This window comes from Lemur catta, chromosome 23, assembly GCF_020740605.2.
Source record: "Lemur catta isolate mLemCat1 chromosome 23, mLemCat1.pri, whole genome shotgun sequence".
NCBI classification, from domain to species: domain Eukaryota; kingdom Metazoa; phylum Chordata; class Mammalia; order Primates; family Lemuridae; genus Lemur; species Lemur catta.
The window spans coordinates 15,305,106-15,325,513 of NC_059150.1; positions in this window are offsets into that span (position 1 = coordinate 15,305,106).

A 20,408-nucleotide genomic window follows, 5' to 3' on the forward strand; every position below is an offset into this window, starting at 1 on the left:
CCAGGAGGCAGCCGTTCTGTGAGGTTGGTCAAGATGGTCTCATGTGCTACAACCATCTGAAAAGCTCATGGATGGAGTGGTAATTTCTTATGGAGCATGAAGAGGCTGACAAAAAATGTGCCTGGCTACAAGGCCACCTCATCTTATCACGGAAAAGAAGGCAGATCTGTGGGCATCATGAATAATGGAGTTAGACCATGGCTGGTGGATTTGGTAGGCCCTGATCCAAACAACAGTGGCTGTTATTTAAGCCACTACATGTGTCCAACTCTCTAAGGAGAAGAGTTTGGAGAGGGTGGTGGAGGTGCAATTTTTGACAGATGTTGGACAAGTCTGGACTTGTTCCTATAGGCCCAGCCCACAGGGAGAGCAGGTAGGAGGCTTTTATGCTGTTTGAGGAATCCGGTGGTACGAGCCTGAATGGAATTCCTCCCCAGAGTAGAGGAAAGAAAGGACCACCACAAAGAAAGAATTGCTAGTACTTGGGGATTGTTTGAAGATGAGATCAAAAATGAAGTTAAGATAAAAAATGACTACATTTCTGAGCCACGAGGTGCCAATGATGGAAGCTCTGTAAAAAATGCATTTATGAGTAGAAGTTGGTTTTAGAAGGAAAATGGAAGATACTGAGTTTAGTTTTTAATGTAGCATTTGAACAAATGACAAGATAGTTTAGTGCAATGTCCAGCAGGCAGATGGGAACATAGGGGAGAGGTTAGAGTTGGACACAGAGTATGTAATTATTAGATCATTGAATATGAAATGTTCAGTTTTGAATCAAAAGTTGAATTTATCATATCTCAAACAAAAAGCAGTACAATTAATCAAAGTATGTGCCTAAACTATTGACACAGTTTTGCCGTCTTAATGGTAGTTTGCTTATGCCAGCCTGGAGAGCAAGTGGCAATGAAATCACAAAAAGCATTTTCCACAGCTTGTTGAGAATTGAATATTTTCCCTTGCAAGAAGTGGTCCAAAGCCTAGAAAAAGTGGTAGTCAGTTGGTGCAAGCTCTGGTGAGTACAGTAGGTGACAGAGAGTTTCCAAGTCCAGCTTATGTACTTTGAGCAGCGTTGGTTTTGGTATATGTGGTCAAGTGTTTTCTTGCAAGAGGATTGAGCTGTCTCTATTGACCAATCTCAGCTGCTTAATCACAAACATCCTCATTATTTCATCCAATTGGTTGCAGTAGACATCCGCTGTAATTGATTGACCAGGTTTCATGAAGCTGTAGTGGAGAATACCAGTGCTGGACCAACAGACAGACACTATTAACTTTTTTTTTGACGAATATTATATTTTGGACTGTGCTTTGGCACTTCATATTTATCCAGACATTGTGCAGAATGCTTGTGATTGTCAACAGGAATCCATTTTTCATCACACATAACAATATGGTTTAGAAATGGTTCAGCTTTATGTCGTGACAGCAAAGAAAGGCAAGCTTTGCGAGGGTTTCTTTTCTGACGCTCATTTAATTCATGCGGCACCCATCTATCCAGCTTCTTTATTTTGTCTATTTGCTTCAAATGGTCCAATATTGTTGGAATAGTAACATCAAACGTTGCTGCTAATTCACGCATAGGTTGAGATGGATTCACTTCCACTACAGCTTTCAGCTCATTATTATCCTTGGTATTAGGTCACCTATGTGGTTCATTTTCAAGATTAAAATCACCGGAATGGAACTTCTTGAACCATGGACATACTGTGTGTTCATCAGCCACATCCTTCCCAAACACTGTTGATATTTTAAGCTGTCTGTGTGGGTTCCACAACAGAACTCAAATTCAAAACTAACATGAATTTTTGACTTATCCATGGTTTCACAAAAATTGCTCTAAAAAATGTGAAAGATAATCACGAGCCAAAATGTGCATTTGAGAGAATGAGGATGTACCTTCACATAAAAAAAAAATCAAGAAGTGTCAAAGTGAAATGTCAGAGATATCAACTGTCAAACTTAGTACTTAAGGAAATCAGACATTCCATACTTAATAACCTAATATAATCCTTGTGGAGAACTTTAAATACAAATTGAAACTGTGTAATTGTGGATAAAGTCACACTCATGTCAATAATGGCTGATAAAGGCTGAGATCTCCTTCCCTTATTATACATAAATTCCATTTTACAAATACCATCAGATTTCTAGGCAGCACAATTCAGTTTCTTCTTCTTGGGTGGTTAAAACCACTGACTTGGCTTTGACTATTTATAACCTGACCTATAATGGGTTATCATATCCTGGAGATTAGCTTCACATAATAAAGAAGGCTTTTTACTGCATAAGAAAGCAAAATCCACTCAATCGCATCACTAAAGTGTATTGTTGTTATGAAACTAATTCATTCTGGTGTGGGAGAAATTCCTTTCATCAAAATTTTCAACAAGGCATCTGCTTAGGTTTCTCCTAACTCCTAATTACCCAGATCAGAGTAAGAAAGAAGTAAAGATGAAACCAAATGGATAATCCAACAGTTTTAGTGTTAGGTAGAATTGTGCAGTTTTACAAAGTGACAGAACATTTGTGTTTGTGTACATCTGTATCTCACAGAAAGCTTACTGCTTCATTTTGTTTGCTTTAAGTGGCAAGAGATTTGACTTCTAGACTTGGTTTCTTCCAGAACAGATTCTAGGACAGTGAACATTATTTATTTTCCTTGGGGCTTCTTTAACAGTTCAATAGAGATTGCAATATCCTATGTTCCTAACTCATAGGATCAGTATAAAATATGATAATAGATGTGGAAATACAATGGAATCCATTTTAAGTTTATCCAAATCTAATTTTTAGGGCAAATTACATTTGCAAAAGACCTCCTCAAAAACATGCAAAAAAAAAAAAGTGCGTTAGTGAAGAAATAAATGCTTGGTAACTAATTTGGTAAGGTTATATTTGAATGTAATATGTTTTCTTACAAAAGTTGACAAGTATTTTCAAACTTAGATAAATATTTTCTCAAATTTATCTCTCCATATATATATATATGTATATATAGTAACATATATATATATATATATATATATATAGTAACTATGCAGATAATGTTTCCTGGCATTGGCTACTGCTTGCTATCACTAATTAGACAGTTGTGAAATGTGAAGGCAATTGAATTATCATAGCTAATCTTAATTGAATCAGTAAATTGAAGCTCAAGAAGCTATTAACAGTGATTTACATTTTCTTCAGGGAGTTTGCAATTCAGTTATATCAGTGCTTTTTATGAAGCACCTTCTAGCTCTTTATTTTACCTCTATCTTGAATTGCCTAGAGCCCTTTAATTTTATAATCTTATCCAAGATCAATATTTAGGAAGCATCATCTTAACTCTTATGGGTTGAATTGTGTCCTCCTAGAATTCACATGTTCAAGTCCTAATACCCAGTACTTCAGAATGCAACAGTATTTAGAGATAGGGTCTTTACAGAGGTAACCAAAATGAGGTTACTAGCCTGGGCCCTAATCCGATATAATTGGTGTTCTTATACAGTAGGAAAATTTGAAGACACAAATACACACACACACTTCCACACACAAACATACACATGGAGAATGCCATGTGAAGATGAAGGCAGAGACTAGGCTGGTATGTCTATAAGCCAAGGAACACCAAAGATCTACAGCACACCACCAGCAGCTAGGAGAGAGACATGACACAGATTGTCTACCACAGCCATCACAAAGAACCAACCCTGATGACTCCTTGATCTCAGACATCTATTCTCCAGAGCTGTAAGACAGTACATTTCTGTTGTTTAAGCCACTGCATGTGGTACTTCGTTATGGAAGCTCTAGAAAACTAATATACCAACAAATCCACTTCTGCTAGTTGTAAATTTGCTGAACAAACTAACAGAGGACTTTGAAGAGCATGTAGATTTTTATTAAAGAAAGTTATTATTGTATGGGTATACAAAGTCATATATTTAAAAAAATATTCATTACCAAAGAGATGTTATCTTATTTATGGGCCAGCAGTTAAACCTAAATTAGTTGAACTAGTTTGGTCAGAACAGACTTCTTCAACAGAATTCCGGCAAAGTAGTGTGAGTATGGGCTGTGAGCCAGGATATAGAAATGGCTTCATGGTAAAGGACAGAAGCTTATGATGGAATTAAGTTAAAGCTGCCTCCATGTTTATTTAGCTTTTAAATGTGATAATACAGTGAAAACATCCAGTTTTATGCCTGGAACAGAATAATCGTTCAGTAAATAAATCTAAACTTTGAAATTTTGACATTTAGATAGAGCCACCCAATTTGAATTTAAAAGGATAAATGTTTATAAAAAGCTGTTATACAAACTCTGCTGTAATCAGTATTGGCCAAATACCTTCCATCAGAACATTGAACCAAACTTGGGTATATTTTTATCCAGCTCCATGAGGACAGGATAAAAGTATTAACATATGAAACCGGATTCTCTGGAGTGTGGTTTCCAGCACACACATTAACATGCACTACTATTAAACTTCTAGGTGGATGTTGCATGTTTTAAGAAGTGTTGCATCAGGAACTCAGGCTTCTCAGCTGGGGCACAGTTTGGCCTAGACCATGAGTGAGTGAATGGACCCAGAAAGGCATTGGATATAGGGTCAGAGTGGGTCCATCGTGGACCTGACTAAATATACTCAAAAAGCTAGTTTGGCAAAGACTGGACTAGATTGATTTTGTTTTTCCAGTAAGCAGTGCAGAGTATTTGGAGCAAGGCATTTTAAAGACAGCAAAGACACAGCTTTGTTTCTTCCAGATAATTTTTTTGGCTATCTTCTTTGACCCCTATAATCCTCTGTGCCTATCTCTGTTACAGAACTCTTCACATTGTTTAGTGAGTAACTGTTTCTCCTTCCTCAGACTCATCAATGGCAGGTATATTGTTACCTAACATATACACCTGGTAGGTATATTTTACCTAACACAAAGTTGGCAGCCTATAATTTTTTGTTTAAATAAAGTATCAAAGACATTGTATTGAGTCAGCATCACAGAATGTAGACTTTCTTGAAAATCTACAAAGGTTTATGTGAGTTTAAGGTTCCTATTCTATCATGCTTGATTAGGAAGGGGATCCTGTGTATGATGTGGTGTTTTTAGTCACTTGTGCCTCCCAGGTCAGTGATCTTGTTGAATAATCCTGCTACTGCGGGAGTGATGCTCACAGTTGAAATTTGGTACTTCTCTACTCTAAGATGATCACTATTAGTATATGTAAATGTTTGGTTTCAGGTAAACTTAATGCACCAAAGCACCAATTCTGTTTGTAGTAAAAACAGCGTTAGATTACCTTCCCCAAGAAAGCTGAACAAATCCTCGTGTTGTTGGGGTGTTAGAACTGCTAGAGACGGGATTTCCAAGGATAGATCATGGCTAGCAATTCCTTCCTCTTTCAACCTCTGGAAAAGTGCAAAAGCAAGCTACTAAGTTGCAACTCAAACACATTCAAGGAGGTGACCCCTTCCCGAGAGACACTTAGCCAAAAAGGGCTCCCAGGAAAACACCCTTTAGAAATGTGTTTTGCCAAACAAGTACTTATTTTGAATATCTGGTACTTCTTAGGCTTTTTATGATTTAATGTGACTGCTTAGACTTGGAATACTTACTTGCCTGACTGATCCAATTTTATTTTTCCTCCTCCAAACTTATTTGCTGTGTAGACACAACCTTGGTGAGACCTGTTTGACTAGGTAACATGAAGAAAAGTTTCAGATGTGGTTGAGCCCCACCCATCCTTGCCCAAATTTCCTAGTGGAATTTTGGAAAGCATTGATGACCTTTTGTAAATGTACCACACCTCAAATTCTTATTTTTCCATTCTGTGGGCAGTTCTTTCTTTCTGACCCTGTTCTCCATCAAAGCAAACCAGACAACTCCAGGTACTTCCCTTAAATATTTTAGCAGCTGGACTTCAGCACCTAGACCAGATCAGAGTAAGCAAGATCACCTTTGGTGTGTTCTCACAAGCCACTGACTCCGATTAGTCTGAGGAAAAGCACAAATGACTTCCAGCTGAAGCAGGCTTCATCTCCATCCAACTGGCTCCAGTTGGGAAAAGCTTCCTGTTGGCTCCCTGAACAGACCTACTGCCTTCTGACCAGGTCCTGGTTGGTGTTCAGGGAGTAGTAATGTGAGGATACGCCCTTCTTATTCAACCACTGGAGAGGGGATTCAAATAATTAAGTCCTCTCGTGTCTTTCCAACACTAGACAGATGCATTTTCTGTCATTGTGAAATATAAATAGAGCTGGAAATGCCTGTATAACAGGACATCATGGCTAATTTTTCCTCTCTGATGGGTTGCCAGTACTTTGAAAATAAGTTTCCTTGTTCTTTCATGAAAGAGCATCCTCGATTCAGTTGATATTTTGGTTGAAGAATCGTATTGGTCCTCATTATACAAATTCGTTGCTCCTGATTAAGGGAGCCAAAGTAGCCTGCCAAGTACCCATTTCGGCTGCTTTGGGATCTGCATATTCCTCCCTCAGCTAAGTCTGGAAATTTTCTTCTTCGTAATTTTGCCTCTAAGAAACTGAAGAGTCACTATAGACACATTCTTTTTTAAGGGACTCTCATGGGCCCATTTGGGATTATTAAATAGTAAAGGTCAAATTAGCTGGGTAATGAGACTGGGTTGAAATTGATCATAGGATGCAGTTCTTGGGTGTGAATAGAAGTATGACTCAGTTTGACTTCTTGTCATTCCCAGAAGTGTCAGGGTACAAACCAGTACATCAGGGTGACTAGAATCAATATATGAGACCCTGAGAAACCCTCTAATCTCTTACCTTGCTTTCAGGCAGTATTCTATTTACCCTCATTAGATCTCTTTCAAAGAAACCCCAAAACTTTATGCAGTCTCATCTCCCAAGCAGAATGCATTTTTTCTTGTCTGTTTCACAGTCTATGAATATCATGCACTAGATACATTCTTGAATAGACAAATTTAGGGAAAGCATTAGTTTACTCTATTTGGCATCACATTTACACTATGGCTGATAAGAGTGACTATACTTTATATAGCTGTATGCAGCATTTGCAAATAAAGCCCATGATGAATAAGCAAAAGAATTGTGAAATATCAGAGCATGAATGAAATTTAAAAGTCTATTCCAATTTCTTTACTGCACTGGTGAGGAAACTGAGTCCCAGGGAAATGAATTGACTTACCAAATATCTCTGAGGAAATTAGTGGTAAAGAGAATGAGAATATCCCACTCTAAAATATGTTACTTTGGTATATGGCTTATTTTGAGCTGAAGGCAATTGAGAACCAAAAGATGCAGAAAGAAGCCTTCTTCAGTTTCCTTTTTTGTTGTTGTTGTTGTTGTTCTTGAGACAGAGTCTTGCTCTGTCATCCTGGGTAGAGTGCAGTGGAGTTATAGCTCACTGCAACCTCCAACTCCTAGGCTCAAGTGATCCTCAGCCTCAGCCTCCCAAGTAGCTGGGACTACAGGTATGCACAACCACGCCCAGCTAATTTTTCTAATTTTTATAGAGATGGGGTCTTGCTCTTGCTCAGACTGGTCCTGAACGCCTGACCTCGAGCAATCCACCCACCTCGGCCTCCCAGAGTGCTAGGATCACAGGTGTCTGGCTAGAAACAAGCCTTCTTGGAGCTCCCCTTATCTGACTAAAAGTAGAAATTTCTAAGAAATTAAAACTGCCATAAATCTCCCATCTACAGGAGTTTTATTGCCACAAAGAAGACAGACAGTCAGCACTGAGATGCATCTGCACAGAACAACCTTACTAAAATCACCCTTATTTCCATTTGCTTTCCCATATACTTACCTTCCCACAACTCACATCCACCCCCAGGGGTCCAACCCCCCTTTCCTTCATCTGGTTATCCCTCAATTTATCCCCCTTTGTTAAGATGGTTTATAAGCTTCTGAGTTTAACTGCTTCTTTGGGTTTTCACTTCTTTATGTGAAGTCCTTGTGCATGTAAAAATATTAATATCAATAAAAAAACACATGAGTTTTCTCCTGTTAATTTGCCTTTTGTCACTTTAATTCACAGGCCCCGTTCACTAAAATAGGAGGGTAGAGAAAAAGTTTTTTTCTTCTCTACAGTGGCTAAGTTATAAGACTAAGACTCCCTGGTCTTTTGATTGTGGTCTTTTGATTGTGTTTGGCACATAAAAGAAAATGAAAACCAAAATTATGTTCTATTTATGAAAGGTTTTTAATACATCACAAAATTTATTTGTTACTCCAAATAGTTTATTATATTTCTCTGATTCTTGTTGAGGAAGATTGGAGGAACAAGGAGAGTGAAGGAATTTAATTAAGACTGAGTCTTACTACTTAGTTTGAATTGACTGGAGAATATATTGATCAACTCAAAAAAATGCCCATTTTTTTTATCTTGTGTTTGTTTTTCCACCTTTGAACTGGCAAGTGCTTAAGCAAATAAGTATAATTTAGTGTGTAAAAGTTTGAGCTTTAGAGTCATATGGGTCTGGGTTAATCCAGTGATTTATTACATCAAGGCTGGTTATGAGAGCTTTGACAATATTATCGTTAGTATGTACGGACCCAGCAGATACATTGCTTCATGGTCCTGAAATCTCAATCTGATATTATTGTAGTCCTTGGAAAAGCTGCACTATTGCTGGAGCTTTAAGTGATTGTTGAAAATCCAAAAGAGATCAGGAAGAGTGAGCCTCAATGCTTGGTTTTCTGCTTTCCTCAGTGAAATCCAGCCTATATTTTAGAGAAAGCTCTGCATTTTCCATAACCAGAGCAAAACATTAATGGAATCCTTTGGTTCTACACAGCAGAAGTAAACTGACTTGAGAAGGTCTACGCTGCTTATTTATGTGTAGAGTTTAATGCTAAAAGGTGCCATTAAAGGTGAAGACCACATCTAGTGTCAAAGCAGTAAAATCTTAAACATCCCTAATGACCGCTTTTAAGTCATTGCTATTTCTTACAAAAACAAACCAGTGCTAGATTAAGTGCAGGGCACTCACTTTACAAATGATACCAGTCATCTGAATTTCTAATTATGGAACTTCTGCCAAGTTCAGACTCTTTGCCAAGGATGATTTAACCATTCAGAGTGTCAAACTGACCTTGTGCTGAGGGGTGGGGGTAGGGAGCAGCCTAATTGCCTGAGTACCATTTTCTCATATTCTAAAATATTGAGGCAATTGAACCATACATTTGAGCAACTTTCTTCAACACTGTAGTTAAAATCTACACCGTACATGGTTGGACTACTGAAAGTGTGTGTGCTGGAGGCCTCGTTAATTTTCACATATTAAATCAAACAAACACTCTTAAGAAAGGTTTTAGAAAACAACGGGGGAAAACGGAGATACATGGATTAGAGCCCCAGAGTTGGCAAAATTAAATATGATGGTTGTTTAATCTGCTTATGCGTATGTTTTTACCACCTTGAAAAATATTAGGTTGTAGTGGTAGACATGTGTAACAGGGAATGAAATATTGTCTGAGCCATGAGGCCACGATTCTGAATGCATTCAAAAATAAGGTCACAAGTGATTCTAAACATAAGTAAGCACAAATAATTAGTTTTAAATGCTTCCTGATCACTCTGCTATGGGACTAGTAGATAAAATTGTTGTAGAGCTAATGGAACCAAACCTTGCATCATCATTGAAGTCATTAGAAGTGTTACCCAATCATAGTTGTCATTACGTCTGCCCCTTTTATGTCAAATAGAATTGCATGTCATAGTTATGGCTACAGGGTTCTTAAAATAATCTGGAAATAGTTTGTTATTTATAGTATTTAGATAATGCCTTCAAGGGGCTAGGTCTTGCTGAGTTCCACAACACACACTCAGAATCCCTCTTTCTTGAAGCATAGAGGGTGGCCTAAAGAAAAACTACTCTGCATGAGGAGGCAATTAGTGGTAAGGGAACTTCATAAGAATCTCTCACTCATCCAAACTGTTTTACAACTCATATGGAAACAACTTCTCCATCTAGGCATGGCATTTGCTGGTAGGAATTGTATTCCTACTTTTGAGCTCTCAGCTTATTGGATTATACATGATGATGGTTTCCCCACTGTTTCTAGCCTCCCTGAAGCCCATCGAAGTCCCAGGGAGATGTCTGGGGCAATTCTACAAACTATCAGTGGTAGTGCAGCTCCATTTTATGAGCATCTACTATGAATCCCATGTTAGCCAATTTAATTTGTTCTTGCAAATCTTACCAAGAAAGGTTTTAACCCCATTTACTAATTGGGACTCAAAGAGAATTTAAGTATATTGCTTAAGGTTGTATAACTAATATTCAGTGGAAGTGAGGTTTAAATTGAGTCCTACCTCACTCCATAGCCCAGCTTTCCAGTACAACAGTCTACTCACGCTTGTCCACACTTGTCCCAACGAATCATGCTTGTGGTTGTTAGTTATTATTTTCTTTCATTGTATCTTATTTATTTACTTCTGAGATTATGAATTTAGAAGGGGCTGAATGAATTGAATGAAGTCCTGTTCAGAAGATATTCTGGGAGACTGTAATTCCAGGAACTTCTAAAGGGGTTTAAGAACCCAATTAAAAGAAGTCATTACTGTATGCTATATTTACCAGACAAATTACTTGTCCTTCTCAGCTTCTAAATGTGATTTTCAGGTGATCTTGCATGAAAAGATTTAAAAAAATAATTAGTTATGATATTTCTGAATAATCAGGACGAACCAATATCTGGATAGGATTTTAGAAGTTCTGGATCTGCACAGCCTCTGAGCATTTCAGTTTTGGCTTTTTTCTTTCTGTTCTTCTTAATCTACATGTCTCAACATTTCTTTGTTTATTTTGGTGCTGAAAGAGTTTGCAACTTGTTGTTTATGCTGCTAAAAGCCACTTCTTTGGATTATCTTTTCCTAGTTGTAGGACAAAATTATGCCCAGGGGCACAACTGTAAAAAAGGTAAAGTTTATCCTTGGCACCATCCTCAACTGCCTCAGCCCATCCCCATTCTTGGCCTTTTTAATTCGTTTCTATTACTAATGCTCAATGTTGTCATATTTCCCCATCTCCTATCCAGGGTAAAAGTATTCAATAAACTCATTCAAACTAAAGGATTGCTAAATTAATAATACATTTTCCAGAAATCTTTTTTTTTATCTTAAAAGAGAAAATCTAATGAGAGGAACAAAATTATTTCAAAAATCTAAATGACTAATTATAGTGGCTAAATACTGTGAGTGTGAGTGTGTGTGTGTGAGTGTGTGTGTGTGTTTCTCTAAATTCCTTCCTGCTGGGAAACTGCACTTTTCCCACACAATGCCAGGGATGCCCATGTGAGCCAGGTGGGCTAATGTTGGGTGCTTCATCTCCTTGGCTATAGAGATTAGCTCAAGATCTTCTGTGCTTGAGCCCTCTAAGCCTAAAGTCCTTTCTTGAAATCAATACAGGGGAAAAGGAAGGGAACTATTCTTTCTGCTGAGGTTGCTAAAACAAGTAAGTATGAGAATGAGCTACCTGGATAATCATTTTGGCCCATAGAAGCAGCTTCTATTCAGTGAGAAAAAAGTGAGCACACAGAAGAAGAGTGGAGAGATGGAGAGAGCTCTGCCATTGTGACTTTTTCTTTCCAACCAATCTAGCTATGACTGCAATTAGATTTAACTATACTAACTAAAATGGGGAGTGTGTATGTGTGTGTGTGTGTGTGTGTGTGTGTGTTTGTGTGTGTGGTGTATGTATTATTCACACAATCCCTTCCTTATGTGGAACCACTTTCTCCCACTCAGTGCCAGGGATGGGCCTGTGAGTCAGGATGGCAGTTATGCTAAACTATAAGCCACCAATTTCCACCCCATTTTGGGGGGCTTAGAGGTTGGAGCTTGAGCTAAGTTGATTTTAGTGTTTTTTGATACTTGGATTTAAAAGAATCCTGACTGAAACATTAATGGTAGGACTCAAGATATTTTTAAGGGAGATATTTTTGGGTGGCCAATATTCCTGTTGCCTCTTTCCTACCCAATGAATGTTGATTTACTGCTGCTTTTGAATAATAATACTGTGTTGACATTGCCACTTGCAGTTATCTTCTGGTGGGCAGCTGTGACGTATTTTTCACCAATTTTTGCTGATGTCTTCAATAGGATTCCATTCCATTCCATTCCATTCAGTTTAGTACAGTTTAATTCATCTGAACTAGGTGTTCAGTGAGGCCCTTTTCCATAAGGTCAGCAGTAAACTACTTAGATACCACTTTGGAATCCAACAATTCTTCCACTTAGAGGAGTTTGGAAAGTATGAGCCACCATTTCAGGTTTTATATGGCGATCTATACATCTTTTAGATTTATCTGTTAAAAATTGATAAAAATCAATGACTTGCCTCTGTTTTGACCTTGGATGCAACTCTGAGGTCTTCCATAAGTAGAAGATAGGATTGGTGATTACGAGCTGATACTTGACAAATCTACTGAAAGGAGAAAGATATTTATATTAATATTTCTAGTCCTGGGTGGTCATATGACTGTTTTTCAACATCATTGCCAGCACTCCAATTAATGAAAGAGTACAAACAAGAGATGAAAGTATCCATCCTCTGTTTCTTGTTTTGGCATTATATTTATTTTAAGTGATTCTATCTGTGTGTTTATTTATATGTGTGCATATAAACTGACACAATTCTTTAAAGCAAAATCTATAAATAGCTATAATAACCACCCTAGTTAAACATCACATGAATTCCAGTGGAAGAAAAGACCAAACTGGTGGGGCGGTTATAACTTTCTATTACTGCTCACTTCCTTTTTTATTTTCTAATATGACTTTGTTTTTGGCTCCCGGATTGTTGACATTGAGTGTGACTAAGCCTTTGCCCTGAGGACCTTCCATTCTCCTAGGCGCTGCCTTTTGCTTCCCACATGGGAGCTGGGGTCATCTTTCCACCCCCAGGCTGACTCCCAGTTCACAGCGAAGGGTCCTGAGTGGGAGACTCTGGCCATGAGGGAAGGGCTGCCCAGAGGTTGCTGCCGCTGGCCTCAGCACAAGTCAGTGTCCTGAGCCTGTCAGCTGGGGACTTTCTCACACTTGCTTTTATGAGTCTGTCTTAGATTGGATCAGACTATTAATACATAAAATCAGCTAGTGGAAAAGTAAAAAAATTCAGGCAGTCAGCTAACACTTTTGCCTGCGGATCAGCCAATAACTCTTGTGAGTGATTTTTCTCTGAAACTTAATTACTTTGGCTTGAGGCTGTATCTTACACAACAAAACCCAGCATGCTTGCTTTGATTAGCTTGATTGATCAAGAAAGTCATATGGAAGAATAATGAATGAATTTTATTATGTATTGACTTAAATGAAAATAACCAACTTCACCTTTTTTTGTGACTGATTTGAATTGAATTTTAATCCTTATCTCCTCCATAACCTAAATGAGATAAATGATGGTAAGGATTATATTAGTAATAAGAGTCTTTAAATATGTTTATAGCCTCAAAGACTTTCTTATCAGTTGTATATTAAACTTTGACTATAAATATAAATTATATTGTTTCCTTTGATTATGATTTCCATATTTGTGAGAAAAAACCCAAGGATTATTTATTTAGTTAATCACCAATTATTTTCTTTTCTCCAAAATGACAATTGATATCACTTAAATTATAACTTTTCAATAATTATTTTGACTTTATAAATAGAGGTTTACACATAGAAATATGTCTTAGAAATGACTAGATCAAGTGGATTGGTGATCATCCCTTATGATGCTTAAAAAAGCAATTGGCTATCAAAATGGTATATCCAATAAATTCATCATGAAATTATGAAAAATGGTATGCTATAGGTGAATGGAATGTAAAGATATAAAAAGTGTGAAATGTGGTTCTTGATATCAACCAATTGATAATCTACTTAAAGAAGACTTGTAGACACACACACACACATGCACAAGAGATAGTCTCTAAATGACAAATAAATGTTGCAATCAGAAGTGTAGAGAAGTTTCAAAGAAGGAGCAGTCCCAGAAGGCTAAGATGATCAGGGACTTGAGTTGGAGCCTGAAGGATGAAACAATTCATGTAGTTGAAGAGAAAGAAGAAAAGGCTATGAAAAAAATCATAACATGAGCCCTTATTCCCTTTATTCCTCTCACAGTGGAGTAGTGTAGCGATATTAGAAAAGTAAAGAAGCAAAACTTAGAAAAGTGACTTGGTGTCTCTGATTGAATCTACATTATTCATAGTATTTTTCCATCTGCATACTTAGTGTTTTTCTTAAGCACAGTATTATTATATAACAAGCTATTGGATTACATTTACAGGTCAGGGGGTGCTGTGATTATTGATGTATCATAAATCACCCAAAAATTTAGTGGCTTAAAACAATAATAGATATTTATGATGTCCGATGGTATCTGTGGGTCAGGAATATGGAAAAGACTTGGCTGGGTGGCTGAGGCTCAGGGCCTGTCACGTGGCTGCCAGCAAATGTTGGCTGCAGGTGGGAGAGCAGTGGTGAGGGAAGTTGAAGAAGCTGGAGGTTGGCCAGGCATTTCTTTTCCGGTATTCTCAGAGCTTCTCCATGTGGCTTTCCCACAAAAGTTCGTTCAGGCATCCTCACTGCATAGGACAGTGGCCTTAGGACAGTCAGACTATCGACGTGGCTGCCAAAGGTGACAAGAGTGTGTATGTAGTAAAGCAAGAACTTCCTCACCTGCCTTTTATGACCTACCCTGGAAGTCACACAGCAGCACTACCGCTATGTGGTCACGTTGCTTCCGGTCTCTAGGGGAAGGGACATAGACCCCATCTCTCCATATCAAGTCCAGTTGTACGAAGAGAATGAACAATAGAAAATATTTATCATGGCCATTTTGAAAAATGTAATCTGCTGCAATCAGTTTGAGCATTTGTCTGATTAAGCACTGTCCTTGAGGAGTAAATACTTAGCCAAAAAATCTTAAACACTTGGTACTTGTGTTTATCGCCTGAAATATATAGGTAATATGCACTCAAAAAGTGGATAAGATTCATTCATACACTGGTATAATCACACATCTATTAGTGACTCAAATACTCCATCTCCCATCCCCAATTCATGGCTACTGGCCCATAAAAGTAATACAACATTTGGAGATTGGCCCCATTAAAAATAAAAAGGAAAAGTAATCTTCTAAACACCTCATAGGGTTTTGACATTTTGTTTTCTTACTTATTTGACTCAAAGCCCAATCTGGTAGTATTTCACAGCAGTTTTCTTTAGGCTGGTTTTAATTGCTTGAGAGATGTCTTTTGCTAATGAGATTGAGCAATCTAAACGGTAACCTGCATTCCTGAGACTTGGGCTCATGTATTTCAAAACATCGTTAAGGGTTAAATAGACTTTTGAAATAGAATAGCCTTTTTGTTATTGTTGTTGTTATTATAATAATTTTAAACATGAAGTTTCATGTTCCAAAAATGTTTTTGAGTTGCTTTTATCAGAAAGGGCAATCCTCCTTGAAATGCTCAAACATGAGCCAGAGAAAAATATTACTGAACACCATCCTCTCACCTAAGTGAGAAATAGAGTTTTTCTTCACTTCCTAGTGCTATTTTTTTAAGAGAAATATTTTATTGTCTCTGATGTGGGTTTCTTGCCTTGTTTTCCATTCTTTCATAGATGAAACATCATTAGGGAAACATCAGGTACAACTGCATGTGGTTAACTTGCATTCACCCCACTTTTACAAGACACTTTGGACTGAACCAGACTGCTCCTCTAAATGTTTCTCAATGGTCTAAAATCACTATAAAACTAAAACCTATGTTTCCCTGACCTACCTCACCCCTCCACCAGCACAGTCCTGCTTCACCAGGGATCATTGGTGTTTTACCAAGCGGAGAGTCCAAGTAACACAAATTGTTGCTTGTATTAAGGAAGCCAAAGAGACTGCACAGTAGGTCCATGGCATTGACCCTTACTTGTTGCAATATCCCCTGTGTATAACAAGGTTATAATTTAAGTCTTTGGTGTTACTATTCAGAATCTAGACAGGAAACTAGAAATATGATTTGGAAGAATTGCCAATTGGTTTAGGGTCAACAATAGGGAGCTGGAAAACACAATTGTCTAAGAAGCATGCTTTTTTAACTGTTAGGATTCCCAATCATCAGGTAAGATGAGCATTGTAATTAGCCTGAATATTTAGCTAGTAATCCCTTTAGGTGTTACCGTACAGATGGTAGATAGCTCATGAAAAGATGTCTCATTAACTATTAGGGAAGCACAGATTAAAACTACAAAATATTACTACATGCCTATCAATGGTTAAAATAAAAAATAGTAACAACACAAAATGCTGGCAATAATGCAGAGAAACTAGATTGCTCACACATTGCAGGTGGGAATGAAAATGGTACAGCTTCTCTGGAAAACAGTTTGGCAATTTCTTAAAAAACCCAACATGCACTTACATACAATTTAACAATTGTAGGTCTTTGGGCATTTATCCCAGAGAAATGAAAACTTATGTTCACACAAAAACCTGTACATGAATGTTCATGGAAGCTTTATTCTTAATAACCAAAAACTGGAAACAACCCAGATGTCCTTCAACAGGTGAATGGTTAAATAAGCTATGACACATCCGTACCAGGAATGTGGAGCAGCAGTAAAAACTATTGATACAGGCAAAAACTTGGATCCATCTTAAGGGAATTATGCTGAGTTTTAAAAACCAATCTTAAAATGCTACATTGTATGACCTCATTTACACAGTATTCTCTACATTGTAAAATTATAGGGATAAAGGCAGAGAAGAGACTTCTGGCAGGAGTTAGAAATGAGGGAGGGGTGTGGAGGTTCTTGTAAAGGGTTAACACGAGGGATCCTTTGGGGATAGAGCAGTGGCATCTTGATTCTGGTGATAGTTACATGAATCTACACGTGATAAAATTGTGTAGAATAGATAGATACGTGTGTACATACATAAACATACACACATGTAAATAAGTGTGTGACTGCATGCAAAACTTGTGAAATCTGAAAAAGCTCCCTAGATGGTTTCATTGTCATCTTCCTGGTTTTGATATTATACTAGACTTTTCCAAGATGTTGTTATTGAAGGAAACTGGTGAAAGGTGTATGAGAACCCCTGTACTTTTTTTTTCTTTCTGAAACTGTCTGTGAATGTATAATTACTTCAGAATAAAACGTTTAAAAAAATTGTATACTGGACTTATTTTAAAGTCTAACCCTGCATTGTTAATAAGGTGCATTTATTCCTGCTAAAGATGAGAAATAAAAGTGATTAACACCAAAACAATGTATATAAAAAGCTAAAAGCAATGAGAGCTGTAGTTGAAATTGACTGACAATTCATTTAGAAATTTATGTATGGTAGATATGTTTGAGAATTATTGTACTTGCTTACGTATTTTTTTCATGAATATATTTATTTATATGAGAGTGACAAAGAAGAGCATCAGTAAATGCTACCAAAACACATTGCAAAACCTGAGAGCCTGGGCTCAGATTCCTACTGGTTCCGTTGTAGTAGCAGTTTCTTGAGATCTGAAGCCCACAGAAGACAATAAAAACAATTCAAAATATGTAAACAGTAATAAACCTATTTGTTCTCCAAAAGGTTTTCATCTATTTTAAAAAATTTCCCATTTTGTATTATTCGTGTTGGAATTCACTTAGGCCTCAAATCAGATGTTTTTTTAGAGGAAGAAAAGTAGCATGAGAACAAAATCTTGAGAGGCCGACTTTTAGTCTTTCCCACAAACAGATAAGCACATTTTGAAACCTTCTTTTGTCTTTTCAGCAATGGTAGTTTTTATAAATTATATATATATATAGTTTTTTGGATGGTTTCAAAGAAAATGTTGTGCCTTATCACAAACTTTCAAATAAGCATGAAACTTGTACAGTTTATTTTTTGAAAATCAATTTGATTAAAAAATAAATTTAATTAAAAGATAAAACACTATACATCACAGCAATAGTATACTTTAAAAAATTTATGGAACATCTACTTAATGAAATACTGTGCTGTAAGGTGGATCTGTAATATTTCAATATATCATTATAGAGGATCTTTAGGAACCATTGTTAAGCAAAATGTGCAGAATGGAGAAAAGCATGTGAAGTATTCACCATTTAGCTAAGATGGGGATAGAAAAATATGTATGCATATTTGCTCATAATTTTAAAAAATGAAAGGGAAAATCTAAATACTTAAAAAATGATTACTTAGTGGAGAGGTAGGAAATGAGAAGGACACAGGAATAGAAACTCGATTTCTCTTAATACACCTTGTTTTGTAGATTTGACATTGAAACCATATCCACATTTTACATAAATTTAAAATAAAATTATATAAAAAAAGAAAAAGCAATCCTTAGCAATTGAAAGGAAAATGAAACATATGGACCTAAAAATGCATTGAGTTAGTGGCATAACCTCATAAACAAGAGTTCTCTAAGTGACTTTTGGGTAAGACTGTGGCTAATTTGTTGATGTTAAGAGACATATTTACTAGAGTGAGTCTATCCTTGATGTCTGACTTTCAGAAGGGATGTGCTTATGCTGGTTGGTTGACTTGAGAAAGTGTGTCCTTTGAGGTGAGTGACTGATGGATTGAATAGGTTAAAACCTGGTTCTGATGGATGTTTCCAAGGCAACAGAACAATGACTCTTCTCTTAAGTTTGTAAGAACTTTAAAGTTCTTAACTCTCACTTTTCATGTACCTACCAATTTTCTTAGAAGCTACCTCATCTAAAACAAATAAATCTTATAACTGCTGATGCAGAATAGCAAGATAAAACTCCCAAGGGAGTGGAAGAAAATAAGCTGCTATTTAGGGTTTTAAGATGGGCCAAGATGTTTTAACTCAACATGGAAACCTTGACAAAGCTGATTTATCCATTTTGTGAATTCCTTTCATTTTGCCCCATCCACACTTCACCCGATTGGTTAGAGAGGTAGAATTTATTAGTGAATGTAGTGATGAAAATGCTTAGCAGATCTCACTAGAATTACTGTTGGTGAGAGACATTGATAGTCCTAAGGAAGAAAGTCATCAATTCAACTATTTTCAAGGATATTGAGAGAGTTATCTATGAGTAGACACTTTCTCCTAACTTTGTATTTTATTTTTAGATCAGAGAGGTAACCAAAGCATTTTTGAATAAGTATGATATTCGTTAAACTTGTGTTTGTCTTGCCTAATGATCTGTTGCGGTAGTTCCAAGCAAGTAACCAGCGAAGAGACTCTCAGGAAGAATCATGTGCACACAAACCTAAAAAAGCCAATAAAGGCCACAGGTCAGCTTGGGGCCCCGGTTACAATTTCTTACCTCTGTCTATATCTCCTCCCTGGGTATTATTCATGATCTGCTTAACACGGCTTTGCTGAGACTAGTTTCTTCATCACAATCAGGACGTGGAGCCCTAAGCCCTAAGCCTGGGGCAAAGCCTGGTAACTGGGACTCCGTTACCAATGGCCTTCCGTGGTCTGTCTGCTTCCAATTCTTACCTGGTCTTTCAGTCTCAGTTAGGGCAGAGCCAAGACATTGGGTACATCTGGGACAGGCTGATAATTGACACCTCTTAAAATTGGTATTCTTTAAATCTTTTTAGCACATTAAGGTAGTGAGGGCAGGGATGAGGGAAATATCAGCCAGACATTTTTGTTTGTTGGCTGTTTGTTTATTTTTATTCAAAAGGACTGTCAACTTGAGTGGGACTAAATGCCATGTTACCAGGTAGAACAGAAGGCGTGTTAATAGGCCTCCATATGACCAACTAGTTAGATAAACTGACCCTCTTACTACTATGTAAAGCATAATGGCTAAGGTCTACGGTATGCCAATGTTCACAGCGAGGTGAGTACTCTCTAGTACATACTCTGCCCCACACTTCTGCCCCTACTGCTCCCACCCGACAGTTACCAAAGTTTAGTCTTGCTTCCAAACAGGATTTTGTACAAGTGACACTTGTCATGGTGATTACGCAATTTAATTTTTATGAAAGCTGATAAAATACAGCACAAAAAGACAGAATTGTTGTTTCTGAGAAACATGAATTGAATGTTTCAGAAAGACTTGATAAAGACTGGGAGCTAAGATACTTCTATCTAGTTGGCATGGGTGAAACAGAGTTTGGGGAAGACATTTTAAAAAAGCCTTAAAAAATTTGTACTCACATTGTTTTGCAATTGTCTTAAAGTCTTTATCCACTTTGAAGACAGTGAAACTTGAAAGTATGGCCCATACATTACTAATGTGGTAATTTTGGATTTTTGATTGAAAAATCCAGATTGCAATCCAACAAGGGGGCTTCTCTCCATGTACGAGTCACCCATGGAGGGAACCACATTGTCATCCTGGGATGACTAGGATTCATAGTCTTCTGTCTCTTGATCTTTACTTTTCTTCCTGTATTTGGACCTCTGCTTTTCCTGCTTTTCCTTTTTC